Here is a 12,171-nt window from a genome sequence, read left to right on the forward strand (position 1 = left end):
TCCAGGAGTACCTCCCATGCCCCCTGTTATCCGACTACGTTAACCATACCACTTCACCCGAAGTCCCGCCCACCCGAAGAAAAGAATGTTTGGGTGGTCTACTTGCACGGATGAAAATTATTGGGCAAACGTTGCACCAAAAGTGCCTGAGCAAATATCTTGCAATGGTTGGTGCACTGCATCTAGGCAATTAGTGGAAATGTGAGATGATATGGCCACTGCCACATCGCAGCCTTCACCCACCCAGTTCCCGGGCCAAACATGGATTATATACTTCCCGCAAAGTTGCACACCAAGCACCACAGCACGCAACGCAGGGCTCGCAGGAAAGCAGGCCACAGGACGCCGTTCCTCTTTCAAGATTACAGCGGCATGGGGTAACGATTCATGCTGAGGCGCCGCATGGTGGGAGCACGTCGTTACACCCCCGATCATTTCCAGGATCCACGCCAATATTTGAAAGTGCAGTGAGGAAGGGACGGGGGAGGACGATGAAGAACTATGGGTCTCGGCCCAAGCCAAGAGGTGGGGTGGTAGGAACGCACCATAAAACATCACGTTCCTCTCCGCAGTTCCCAAAGTGTGGGTCGCGGTCCTCACCATGACGTGGGGTGGTGGAAACGCACCATCACACACCGGGTTCCTCTCCGCTGTTCCTAAAATGTGGGTCGCGGTACACGCCATGAGGTGGGGTGGTAGGAATGCACTATCAAACACCACGTCCTCCTCCACAGTTTCCAAAACATGGGTCGCGGTCCACGCCATGAGTTGGGGTGGTAGGAACACACCACCAAACACCACGTTCCACTCCACAGTTCCCAATATATATATATTGGGAACTGTGGAGTGAACTGTGGGAACGAAATCGGCTAGCAGGCGCGATACTCGGTCAACAAGCATGAGCGTTCTGCTGTGCGATTGTGCATCACATGCGTTTGTATTCATTTTAGATGCTCGCCGATCGCTACAAAGTAGAGGACATTCAAGTCCGGACGATACAATAATATTACTCACGTGCGACATGGTATACGATAACATCAGTTAGCTGGTGAGTGCCCCCCACTGGATGCGACTTGCAGGTCAGTGCACGGATTGCTGAATGACCTGATTGGATCCGTGTCATGCTGACACGTGATTAGTGTATTGTTTCGAAGAAAGCGCAGTGTTTTGTTGACAACAAGCTGCACAACTATATGGGTTGTATCCGCGTTTGTGCATCAGATTCGTTCGTAGATAAGTATATACGCATCATTCGAAATAAAGCGTTCCGGGTAATCAACGGCTGTTACAACTTCATCATTGCACCAAAATGAGCCAGACCTGGATTGCAGTGCACACTGCTAGTGGCCGGATTGTGCGTCAACGCCTCGATGCATTATCACGCTCTGTGAAGAAAGCTGGGCAAATGCACGCGGTAGTGTGACATGCGTGCCATATGTCAAGACTAAATGCACGCCTAGAATAGTCATGGCGCTGAATAGTAAAGACGATTATACGTGACACTGATAACACCGACAATTGTTTGTAGCCGCCGCGTTTCCCACAGGCATCACAACACGAATCACTGATAAATTCTTCCGAGAAAGTTTCTTCTACACATTCAGAAATTGTTATAGATCTCTGGCCGCAGTACAGTTGAATGTGCGGCCATCGCTCCTCGGAGGTCACAGAGAACGGGCATGATCCGCATTGCAGCACTATTTGCACAGGTCTGCAGATGCTGCTAGTATCAACACCTCGCCCCCCCCGAGCCAGGTCGTTTACTGTTTTCAAAAGCTTCCGCCGCATCCTGCTGATAATCGTTCCGGAACATGTCATGTTTTTCGGCCAGTTCCTATTTCAATTTGCGGGGATCAAAACGACCCTGACTAGAGCAGAATTTTGTTGTAAGTGTAACCAGTCTACTATGGTATGACGATACTCCCAAACAAGCAATTGTGCCACATTTCAAGCTCAGCAGAGGTAGTGTCTAAAATGACGTTCGAGTAATAGTCATTCTTCACATTCATGGTGCCACATGGAACACCAAGACGCACAAATACGTTGGAATCGTCTGAGAAAATGACGTCCAAATTGGACAGATTACTAGCCAAAACAAGTGACTCGTTGCCTTCTGGTCTTTCCGGTTCTACATTCGAGCTGACAGTGTCACAAATGCGTACAGACGTTTCAAGATTTTCAGCACCTTCGTCTGCGCAGATGTCTGTCAACATATGCGGATGAGAACTTTGGTTATCAGAGCACAGAAGTTCTATAATGTCATTTACAGATTCCGAATTTTGCGCAGATGACGCTGCCAATGTTAAATTGTATGATTGCGTCGCACCTTCAACATTGGCAACGTCAGTAGCAGGCAATGCAGTCACCTGGGCGGGGCGGTGTTTTTTTCATGAAATCTGGAAGCGTCTGAGTTCGTTTGTCAGTAACTTGCTGTTTATCAGAATCACGACATTGTGACGCACTGCCGAAAGTGTGCACGCGATGTTCCATAGACGCCTCGGTCATCTTTGCAATAAGCGGCCGCGTACGTATTGCGGAAGACCGCGCTTGGCTAAACGCATTGTCGGCACCGACACTGGAGTGGATGCGGCGCCCCTGCGTGGCCTCAGTTTTGAAGGAATGCTACTTTCGCCTTTGGTTTCTGACCGATGTATTCCGGCAATCCATCAGATGTCTTTTTTATCACCCCGCGATATTTTTTCCGCCAATCATCATGAAATTTTTCGACGGGCGCTAATCTCACAGGCATCCCAAAGGCTCCTATGAACACTTCTTTAGCACACCTGTTCCTATCAACGGATTTCAGCTCAGTAAATTGACCACTAAATCTGTCAGATGCCAGCTGCTTGACCATTTTACCAGTTCTTTCGGCGTCCGCCTGAGATCGGCTCATGACCAAAGCGATTTCGATCAACTGAACAATATCGGGAACGTCAACGTGCATGCTTTTGGCGGGTATAAAAAACTGCAGGACCCGGACATGAGCAATGACCCTCACGTCGCCTTTATCTTCGCACCACTCATCGCGCAAATGAATGTTATCAACGACCGCTCTTAAAAAGTATGTACTGCTCTAACATGCAAAGGCACCCAAGGACGCTACAAGATGATGACAGATGAGACCGAGGGAGAGAAAGTTCGCTGTTGCGTTGAATGTACGTAACTATTTGTCCAAATTGGCCATTTCGGAACCTGCTCAGCGCCGCCGCATCATCGATGGGGTACGCTGCTATATCAAAACGTCCGTCAAGTCCTTCTCAAGGGTAGAATATTCCAAGTACTTTCCACTAGTTTTACACAGTGTTGCTGCTAGCGCGACCTGGCGCTTTGAAGCTCGATTCCACGCCTCGTAGCGCTGTTCGTCGGTATGACCAGACCTGGCCGCCTGTGAGATTGGACAACGGAGTCAAGCTGAAAACTGTGACCCATATAGGTGCCCATACGGAGCTCCTGAAAACTGTGACCCATATAGGTGTCCATGGGAAAGCCACTCGTTTTCCCGCAGCAGGCTATTAAACGTTGGTTGATCTCTCAGCTTTTTCAAGAAAGCAGTGTACTCTTCCTCTGCGCGGCGGTCATCCCATAATGAGTAATGGTCCTTTTGGGCTGTTTTGCTTAATTTGACAGCCAGTTGGGGAGTAAATGTCAGTATTAAGGCCGTTGGAATGAAATCAACCTTAGACAGAACGCCCAAAGCGCTCAGTCGAAGTGGATCGTTATCGCGACGACCGTCATTCTCCAGTGTTCAAATGATTTGGGCATACTGTCTCATCACAGACTGAACCGATTGAACTGAAAATTCGATGAACCTCGTGTCGATCATGCGGCGGAGCGACCTGAAGAAATTGTCTGTGCATCGAGCAAGTTGCAGAGTCTTTGGAGATCGTCAATTTGATTCGGCTATGCGGGGTATGTCGTGTGCCAAAAAATCAGATGTCCATTGAAACTCTGGCTTCTTAACACTTTATCGAAATGTCTTTCGATTTTGTGGGCCCTGTATAACATGTGGATGAATGCTGTGTAACCGAAACGCTGCCTCCATAGCGTTGCAGCACCACCCTCTACCAGAATACACAGCCTCACTGTCTGAGCTGATGGGGAAACATCTTGTACCCAACTCGTCTCTGGGTATGTTGAGGACTGTGGTCAGACTGGTGACAATGTGTTCCAAGCACCCATATGCGTCCGATTCGTGACTCACAACCTCGTCCATCGCATCCTGTGGCGTTCGGTTGCGAATGACATCGTCCGACAAGGTCAATACCTTGGTGCTCCCATCTTTGTCCAGGACAGGAATGTTGACTATTTGCCTTGTGATATTACCGACAGTTGCCTTGTCCACGCTCAGATGAAAATGACGCGCACGAATCGCTACTGGACCGGGTGAGTTGATGTATGCTTTAAATTCTGACAAAAGCAAGTCATAGAGAATATCCACACCCTGAGCAGCTGTTTGTTGGTGAATGTTACGCTGTATCACACCAAAATGCGTGTTGCTGTCTAATGCTGGTAGGAGATCACACATTGTTGACTGAAAGCTCGCGTATGAGTGTCCCCTTACCACTTTGTGACACAAAATTCTAAGCATATCTTTTGTGAGCAATACATTAAACTCTTCATGCGCGATCCATTGCTGGTCTAAAGTGTTTTGACTAGACTGGGCCATGGCGCAGTCTTTATGAATGTCAGTATCCTCGTCTTTTTAGGGTATACTTTTGGTTTTGACCTATGAGACGGATGCCACCTTCAACCCACACAAGAGCTTTATGTCCTACTCTGTGCCGTGTAAAAAATGTTTCTGAACGACATGCACGTCAAACAAAACTCAAATGACCCATCACTGGTATGCCGTCAATAGCCACGGGAAGGCAGTCGATAGAGGAATGTCCCTTGACGCTTCCTGAAACGTTGCTATTCGTTAGGTATCTACGTTTTTTAAGGTATCTATCTATCTTTCTACGTTTTTTAAGGTATCTACGTCTGAGCGCAAATTCTGAACATCTGAATGTTTCTTGATAGTTTCCATTTCGTATTGCAAATTCTTGCATAACATCTTGGGAGAAAGCGTCTTTGCCATGTCCCGGGTTACGCGTGCCAGCAGTGCCAGCTGCAATGTCATCAATACTGTGGTCTGGTACGTTAGCAATTGGCGTATCAAGCATTGTGGGGCTGAGATCAGTGAAATGACTAGCAATTTCTCCATTAGTCCATTCTCCTCTCACAACCGACGAATGAATGCCGTCCCCTGCCTGACGCGCGGTTGGCGCGGGAGATTGTGAAAGAACATCATCTGTATTACCAGAACCGGTACATGAGACGTCTACTCCAATGACAGACGAGTCAACCGTTACAGACATGGCACTAAGCGATGTTGCTGGCGTATTTTCACCAGTGGCAACAGTGACACTTTCATAAACCCCTTGAAAAGACGTGCTCTGTTGGGAAAACGTTGGGCATGGAGGAATTGCTGCACATCTCATGTCATGAGCAGCTTTTTCAATGAGGTAGCCAGCCACATATCGTGTTTTTTTTTTAGCGACAATGTCATATTCCGCCCTATGCTTGCATTTCATGTGGCGGGGCAAATTCTTGGCTATGACCTTAACGTTACACACGTAGCATTTGAGGACGTTTATCCTCTTGTGCGATGAATAACTCGATAGAGGTTTAGGCATTTCCGCAAAGCAACGTCTATCCCACCTGTCCAAGCAAATGCCGATGGTATAATACTATCCAATACCTAACCAATACCCTTACAAACGCTCCGAACAAGGACTCGTCACCAGGTGGACGAGACGCACTGAAAAAGACATTGGTAATTAACGATGCATCTCTTTCACACTGGCCTATTAATTTTGCACTGACCTGAGTATGACTAGTCATACGCAATGTCGCATCCTGGGGCAAAGCACAACATTCAAGACACGGCAATATCAGCACATGTCGATTACAAACATATTACCATGCTGGACCACATGTTACTGAACGACTTCGTCGTTTCAATACCCTTCATAGTGCAACCAATAAAGGAGAAGGAACACCTATTGTGACACCTATTTGGCGTAATGTACAGAAGTTCATGCCACAAGGCAATCAGCGCAAAACTTAGTAGCAGCACAAAGAGCACATGTCATGTACACATATTTGTCGAGGGATCACAGAGCACTCCGCTGTCCATGCGGGCGGCGACACAGTGACGCTGGGGATATTGCGACACAAATGACAGTGCGATCCATAAACGCGACGCCATAATCAATCCCACGCAGATCAATACTCCCGCGAAGAAAAAAACCAAGACCAAGGCAAGACGTGAAAAATAACCGATCGTGCATAATCATGACAAAATTGCTGAGATTCCGGGTCAAACGAAGCCAAATAGAGATGTCGTCAGCAGAATCAGATGTGATGCCAGGTGGATCAGGCGGACCTAGTTGTGTTGGGCCAATGAGTCTGTACAACGCAGGGCAAAAATAGATTGATGCTTTTGTTTTATTGAATAGAAAGCTCGCTTGCTTCTCCTTGGTCAATTGCCAGCTGACATTTCGATAGCGGGGACGGGGAGGCAAACCACGCACCCGCTTCCAACCGCAGATCCGGCAATTGGGGAAGGTCGTGTCCGGTTCAACTTCATCGTCGAGGGATCAGGGCGAGATATGTGGAGTTCCTTCCAGTAGTGTCACCAATGTTTTGGTCTCGGCGTTGGCATTTCAACTTGGAGTTTGCGACAGTGCTCTGATTGAAATGCCTGTCAACCTCTTACCACCCCCCTAGATTTCGGAAAAAATCCCAGATTTAACGAATTTCATTCTGACACCAGCACCATAATTCCCGTTGTTGGCTTGGTTTCTGGGGCACCTTAACTGTTGTTTCGGGTTCCACCTCATAGTCAGGCTAACGCTCGCCCGGACAGGGGGAGGAGGGTTTCCCCCTGGGTTTTCTGAGGGTATCTCTCCGGCATACCGTGACATCGCATTCACATTCTCGGTAGTCTATGGTGGTTTTATTGTGCGTGTTTTGACATACCAATGTGCCTCTTGCTTTTCCACGCGGTGACATTTTTTAGGAAGGTAGCACGCCGATTCACGCCCGGCGCTGGCAGCAGGCGGCAACTCACGTATTCGTCGATCGCACACGGCGGCCCGATACTGTTACATCGACGGAGCTCAACCCCATGAACATGTGCTCAAAATGCATCAAACTGCATGTTAACTGCACTGCATCCAGTGTTATGCAAAATGCATGTGTACATTTCATGTCATCGCATGAACTGGCTTCGTAAATGTGGGCATGTTCAGCTGGAAAAGTGAGCTTTTCTGGGAAATTTGATCTTTGACTGGGCATAGTGAGATCAATCATTGACCCAACAACAAATAAGTGATTGCCAATCTCTAAAACTCGTTGCGAACAATCCACTTGAGTTCAGTTCCGTGAGAATCTATCCTTCTTGGCTTGGAAAAGGCAGGGTATCGTATTGACTCCCTGCCCTCTACAACGTCCACTACCACCACCACCAGCCGGCGTTATGGAACAGCGTAAATCAATGCAAGGCTTCATGACAAAGGTATGGGAATCACTGCCTGGATCTCCGTTCCATTATTCTGGTGACTCACTTAACCGCCATATGACAGGACGCTGAGCGCTTGAGTGACAAACACTCAAACACGTCAAACACTCGCCGTGTGGTTGGCACAGGAAGGGCTCCCAGCCAACGATTCGGCGCTGCCTAACTTTTGTACATTTTTCCACGTTTATGTTAATCAGAGCCAACGAGCTGCCCTTGGGAGCTCTTGTTCGTGAACAAATAAACCAGGCATGTATGCGAAATAGGCAACTAAGCATTTTCCCTATGCTGCCATGTATATATATATATATATATATATATATATATATATATATATATATATATATATATATATATGTCATTTATGTCATATTCATATATATGTCATATTCGATGGCCCCGACCAACATATATCGCTCTCTCCTCCGGCTTTGTCGCCGCTTAGGAGGCTGGAAAGCAGGCACTAAGTCTATTTCGACATGGACCCGGCTGTGCGGTACTGATGATGCCTGGCTGACATATAGGCCCATATGGCCTCAAATATCCCTGATTGACGTAAAGACCCTCTGGCCAGCATTGAAAAGCCAGATCCCCCTGAATAAGACCTCCGGCCGAACTTTCAGGCCTTTCGGGGCCTCAAATTTGGCTATTAACATTCTGTCCCGAGTGGCCTTTCGAGTCACCCGAAACCTAAAGGGGATCCTGTGTCAATCCCCCCCCCCCCGGCCTGCGCCACCGGATAAAAGATATGGCAAATGGTTCCGTGCCCCCCCCCCCCTCCGTGCTCCTCCCAGCACACCCTACACTGAGCCCGCCCTTACTTCACGAAAGAAGACCGTTGTACAGAAAATGGTTAGGGTCCGAGGGTCCGGTCCCTGCTTACCGCCAGATTTTTCGTTTGTGTCGTAATAAGTAACGGGCAGAACATACGAAAATCGGTGTGATGTGTACCCACCCAGGTCCGGGTCCCTCCTGAAATGAATCATTGCTGCGTCCCTGCTTTCCATCCTGCCGAATTCCTATATGAACCTCCTGGGCGAGGGGCGCCAAAAGCCTCCTTTTCCAGCTTTCCAGCCTTCAGCGTTTTATTTGTACCGCAGGACTGAGCAGCTTCTGGCAGCCGCAGCAGTCTGTGAGAAGTGCGGCGCAGATATAGCGGAGGGCCGCAGACAGAAGGCAGTGGATGGCGCTGTGTGGCGCTGCGTGGACCGGCGCTGCCGAAGGACCGCAAGTATCAGGAAAGGATCGTTCTTTGAAGGGTCACACCTAGAGTTGCGCCAGCTTGTCTTGCTAGTATACTTTTCCTCCCAGGAAATGGCAGCTCACCAGGTCGCGAAGGAAGCTGAGGTGTCGGTTAAGGCCGTGGTGGATTGGGGTAACTTTCACCACGAGGCGGGGCATATTTTTAAAAACTTCACGGACACAAAGTTGGCATGTCATGCTCCACTTCATCAACAAATAAGAGACTTCACATGTTAATTCAAGTCGTCGCAACATAGCCAGAGCTAAGCGACGTGTTAGCAAGTATATACCCAAATACTGCTTTGTTCTAGGGTGATCTGTAGACAACGTTGCGTATATGGAGAAAGCGGGCTGTTGTGCACTTGGGCTTTTTCATTGAGTGTGTCGCTGAAATATCTGATCTCGCCTTCCTGTTGTTACAACAGTCGACCATATGTGATTGAGCGGGTGGATTTTATCAAGGTATTATCAGCCGATCGTTCAAAGATATGCACACCGTTGGTTCTGAGCAGACATAATCTGGGCACTGTTTGTTTCTGTTTGCAGGTGATGTCTGCTGACATGCTCCGGCACCCGGCCCGTCTGTGCGGACCAAATGGGTTCGCCCAGATCGACGAAACGTTGGTCGCCAGCGCCAAGCCCGCAAGAAATCATTGGGCCCGGCCTGTGTCCGAAGTCTGGGTATTCGGAATGGTGGATTCCGCCGGAGAAGCTCACCTCCAGGTTGTCCCTGATCGAACTACCCAAGCGCCTCTGCCAATCGCGCAGCAGCGCGTCGTGCCCGTCAGAATGGCACAATATAATCATATTTCATCATTATGATCCTCCAATATGCTGTAATGTACATCAATCATGTTTTATCCTGCCACACGATAACAAACGCTATGAATTTGATTTTTTAGACCTTTTCACTCCTGGTTTCAATTTGTTCCATGATAATCGTTTTCTGGTGACGTAATCATCACTTATTTCTAAGGGCACCACAGACCTGGGATTTTTTCGCCTTTTGTTTTTCCCGTGCGGTAGATGATGTCTGAAAACGCCCGGATATGAAGTTATCTGATGAACTGGATCAAAGCAACGAAAATGGTGGGGGTCGGGATTTAAGCATCCCGCTTTGCTTACAAAATGTTGTGAACGTCTCGACACCCGCGCAGGCCATTGAAAACGCAAAGAACAACGCAAAATATCCCCTTTCAGGTTTGGTCAGACGGATGGGCCGCCTATAACAACGGCGCCCTGCAGGCGGCTGGGTACCGTCACCAGGCGGTGAACCACCGCATCCATTTTGTGCGCCCGGATGGTAAGTATTGACAGGTCCGGGTCCAACAATCTGATTCCGTTTCCGAACCTGAGCTTCAGATCTCAAGTTTCAGTCCCGATTCTCAAGTGAATTTTGTCGTGGCCCACCAGCCAGAGCCAAATTATTTTCGCAAATCATAAGACCAGGTCTGAGTCCAAGTTCCTAAAGACGAGACCGAGCCCGGTTGGTTCCGTGTCTGTGTTCTTGTCGGTGTTCTTAAGTCTTCGGTCTGTGTGCGCCTTCTTCGTGTGTGCGTGTGCCATGTGCATGACTAAATTAACAGGTATGCACATTGGGCTATATCATTCTGAAAAAAATTCAGAGGGATCCTTGTGACATTTGCTCCGGAATCTGTATCCAATATGCAGGTTTTCAAATGATTACGGCTGGCATGACACGCTACGCATGTCTTCGGTGTAGTATCGCGGCGCTTAACGTCCGCGATCTCCGGCCAACGACACAACCGGTGGTGGCGCAAGGTACATATATATATATATATATATATATATATATATATATATATATATATGTATATATAAGCGCACGTGCTGCCGGCGTCGTCACATGGATGTCGAGGCCGTTGCGGCGCTGTCGCGCGCCTTACCAAAAAACTATTAGATTATGTTACACGATCGAGAACGACTGCTGAGAGGACACTGTAAAACAATAATTGGAATTCACGATTAATAATTGTTGAAGCAGTTAGTGGCATAGCTGTAGATAATTGAAAAGCGGATCTTTCGATGTATAAAGTTAGATGCACCCTGTAACGCCGCTGACCTATGGCAGGCAATGTCTACGGAATCGTCCAATGCAATGCAACATTTGAGTGCTGGGCGGAGCCATACATATCGAGATAGTTTCTTGGGCAAGAAATCAATTGAAATCACAATTATAATAAATCACATTGACATAGGGCCAGGTCTGAAAGTCAGAACGAGGAAACAATGGCCTGCCTTTTCGCTCCAATGCTTGGTTATATGAGATGCTCTTTTGTTCTCATTTGGAATTCGTTGACGACAGTGATCGCAACATACATGTTCCATGGACATTTCAAAGGTCAGAGTAGGTCACTGGTCACTGACCCAAATCAACATTTTATGTTAGAAACATACTGACTGGTGTAATCCCTGACCCTCATTCAAATGGCAGATCGGAGCCATCTCTTAGGTATTTGGTCACCTTCATACGCGCTCGGGTGGGAGTGAAATTGACCTCCCAAGGTATTTCCAGAGTGATTTCCGAACGGCGCGGCGTAGCCGCGCCAAATTTTGCATAGATGTAAACAATTTAATAGCAAACCGTTTGACATAAGAATTTAGATGTACCTGGCAAGGTCCCTAGCCTATGGCAGGTCAAATCAGGCCATGGTTTCAGCGAAGCAAATTTTTAGGGAATCGTTCGATCTGATGCAACAGCGGGGTGTTAGTTAGGCGAAGCCATATATATCTTAGATACTCTCTTAGGCAACACAACGATTGAATGAGCAAATTACGCTGACCTTAAGTCAGGTACGAAGGTCAGATTATGGTCAAAACCAGCCTGCTTTATAATTATAGGTCTTGCCCTATGGGATGGCTTCCAGTGCCTCTTTCGGCTTTATTAATGGCAGGAACCGCATTATACATCTCCCATGGACTTCTTACAGATCAGAATAGGTCATTGACCTAAAATGACCCACGTTTTTACGCATGACCTGCCAAGACTAGAATATTGCCGTTCTCTTCCAACAAGTCCAAAAAGGTTTCCACTGCTGTTTGCACCGATGAAAACCATATTGGAACGTTTCATATGGACAGATAACGCTGGCGGCCGAAACGTCAAGAGCTGTGTTTTGAGCCTATCACGGACCCTTTTGGAAGCTCTCGTTCTATAATGTGCTTGTTCGGATGTGTGCTTCGTTTCAACGCGCCATATTTGACCGTCGCACTTGATTTTTCAGGTAAACATCCCTTTCACGGTATATACATTTCGCCGCATGCACACCGTGTTTCACGCTCGAAGGCGTGTGGGTATTGTTTAGGCGTTACCGCACGCTCCGGCTATGTGCCCAATAGGCCGTGGT

Source organism: Pollicipes pollicipes, unplaced genomic scaffold (genome assembly GCF_011947565.3).
Source record: "Pollicipes pollicipes isolate AB1234 unplaced genomic scaffold, Ppol_2.1 Scaffold_4002;HRSCAF=4701_pilon_pilon_pilon, whole genome shotgun sequence".
In the NCBI taxonomy this organism is placed as follows: Eukaryota; Metazoa; Arthropoda; class Thecostraca; order Pollicipedomorpha; family Pollicipedidae; genus Pollicipes; species Pollicipes pollicipes.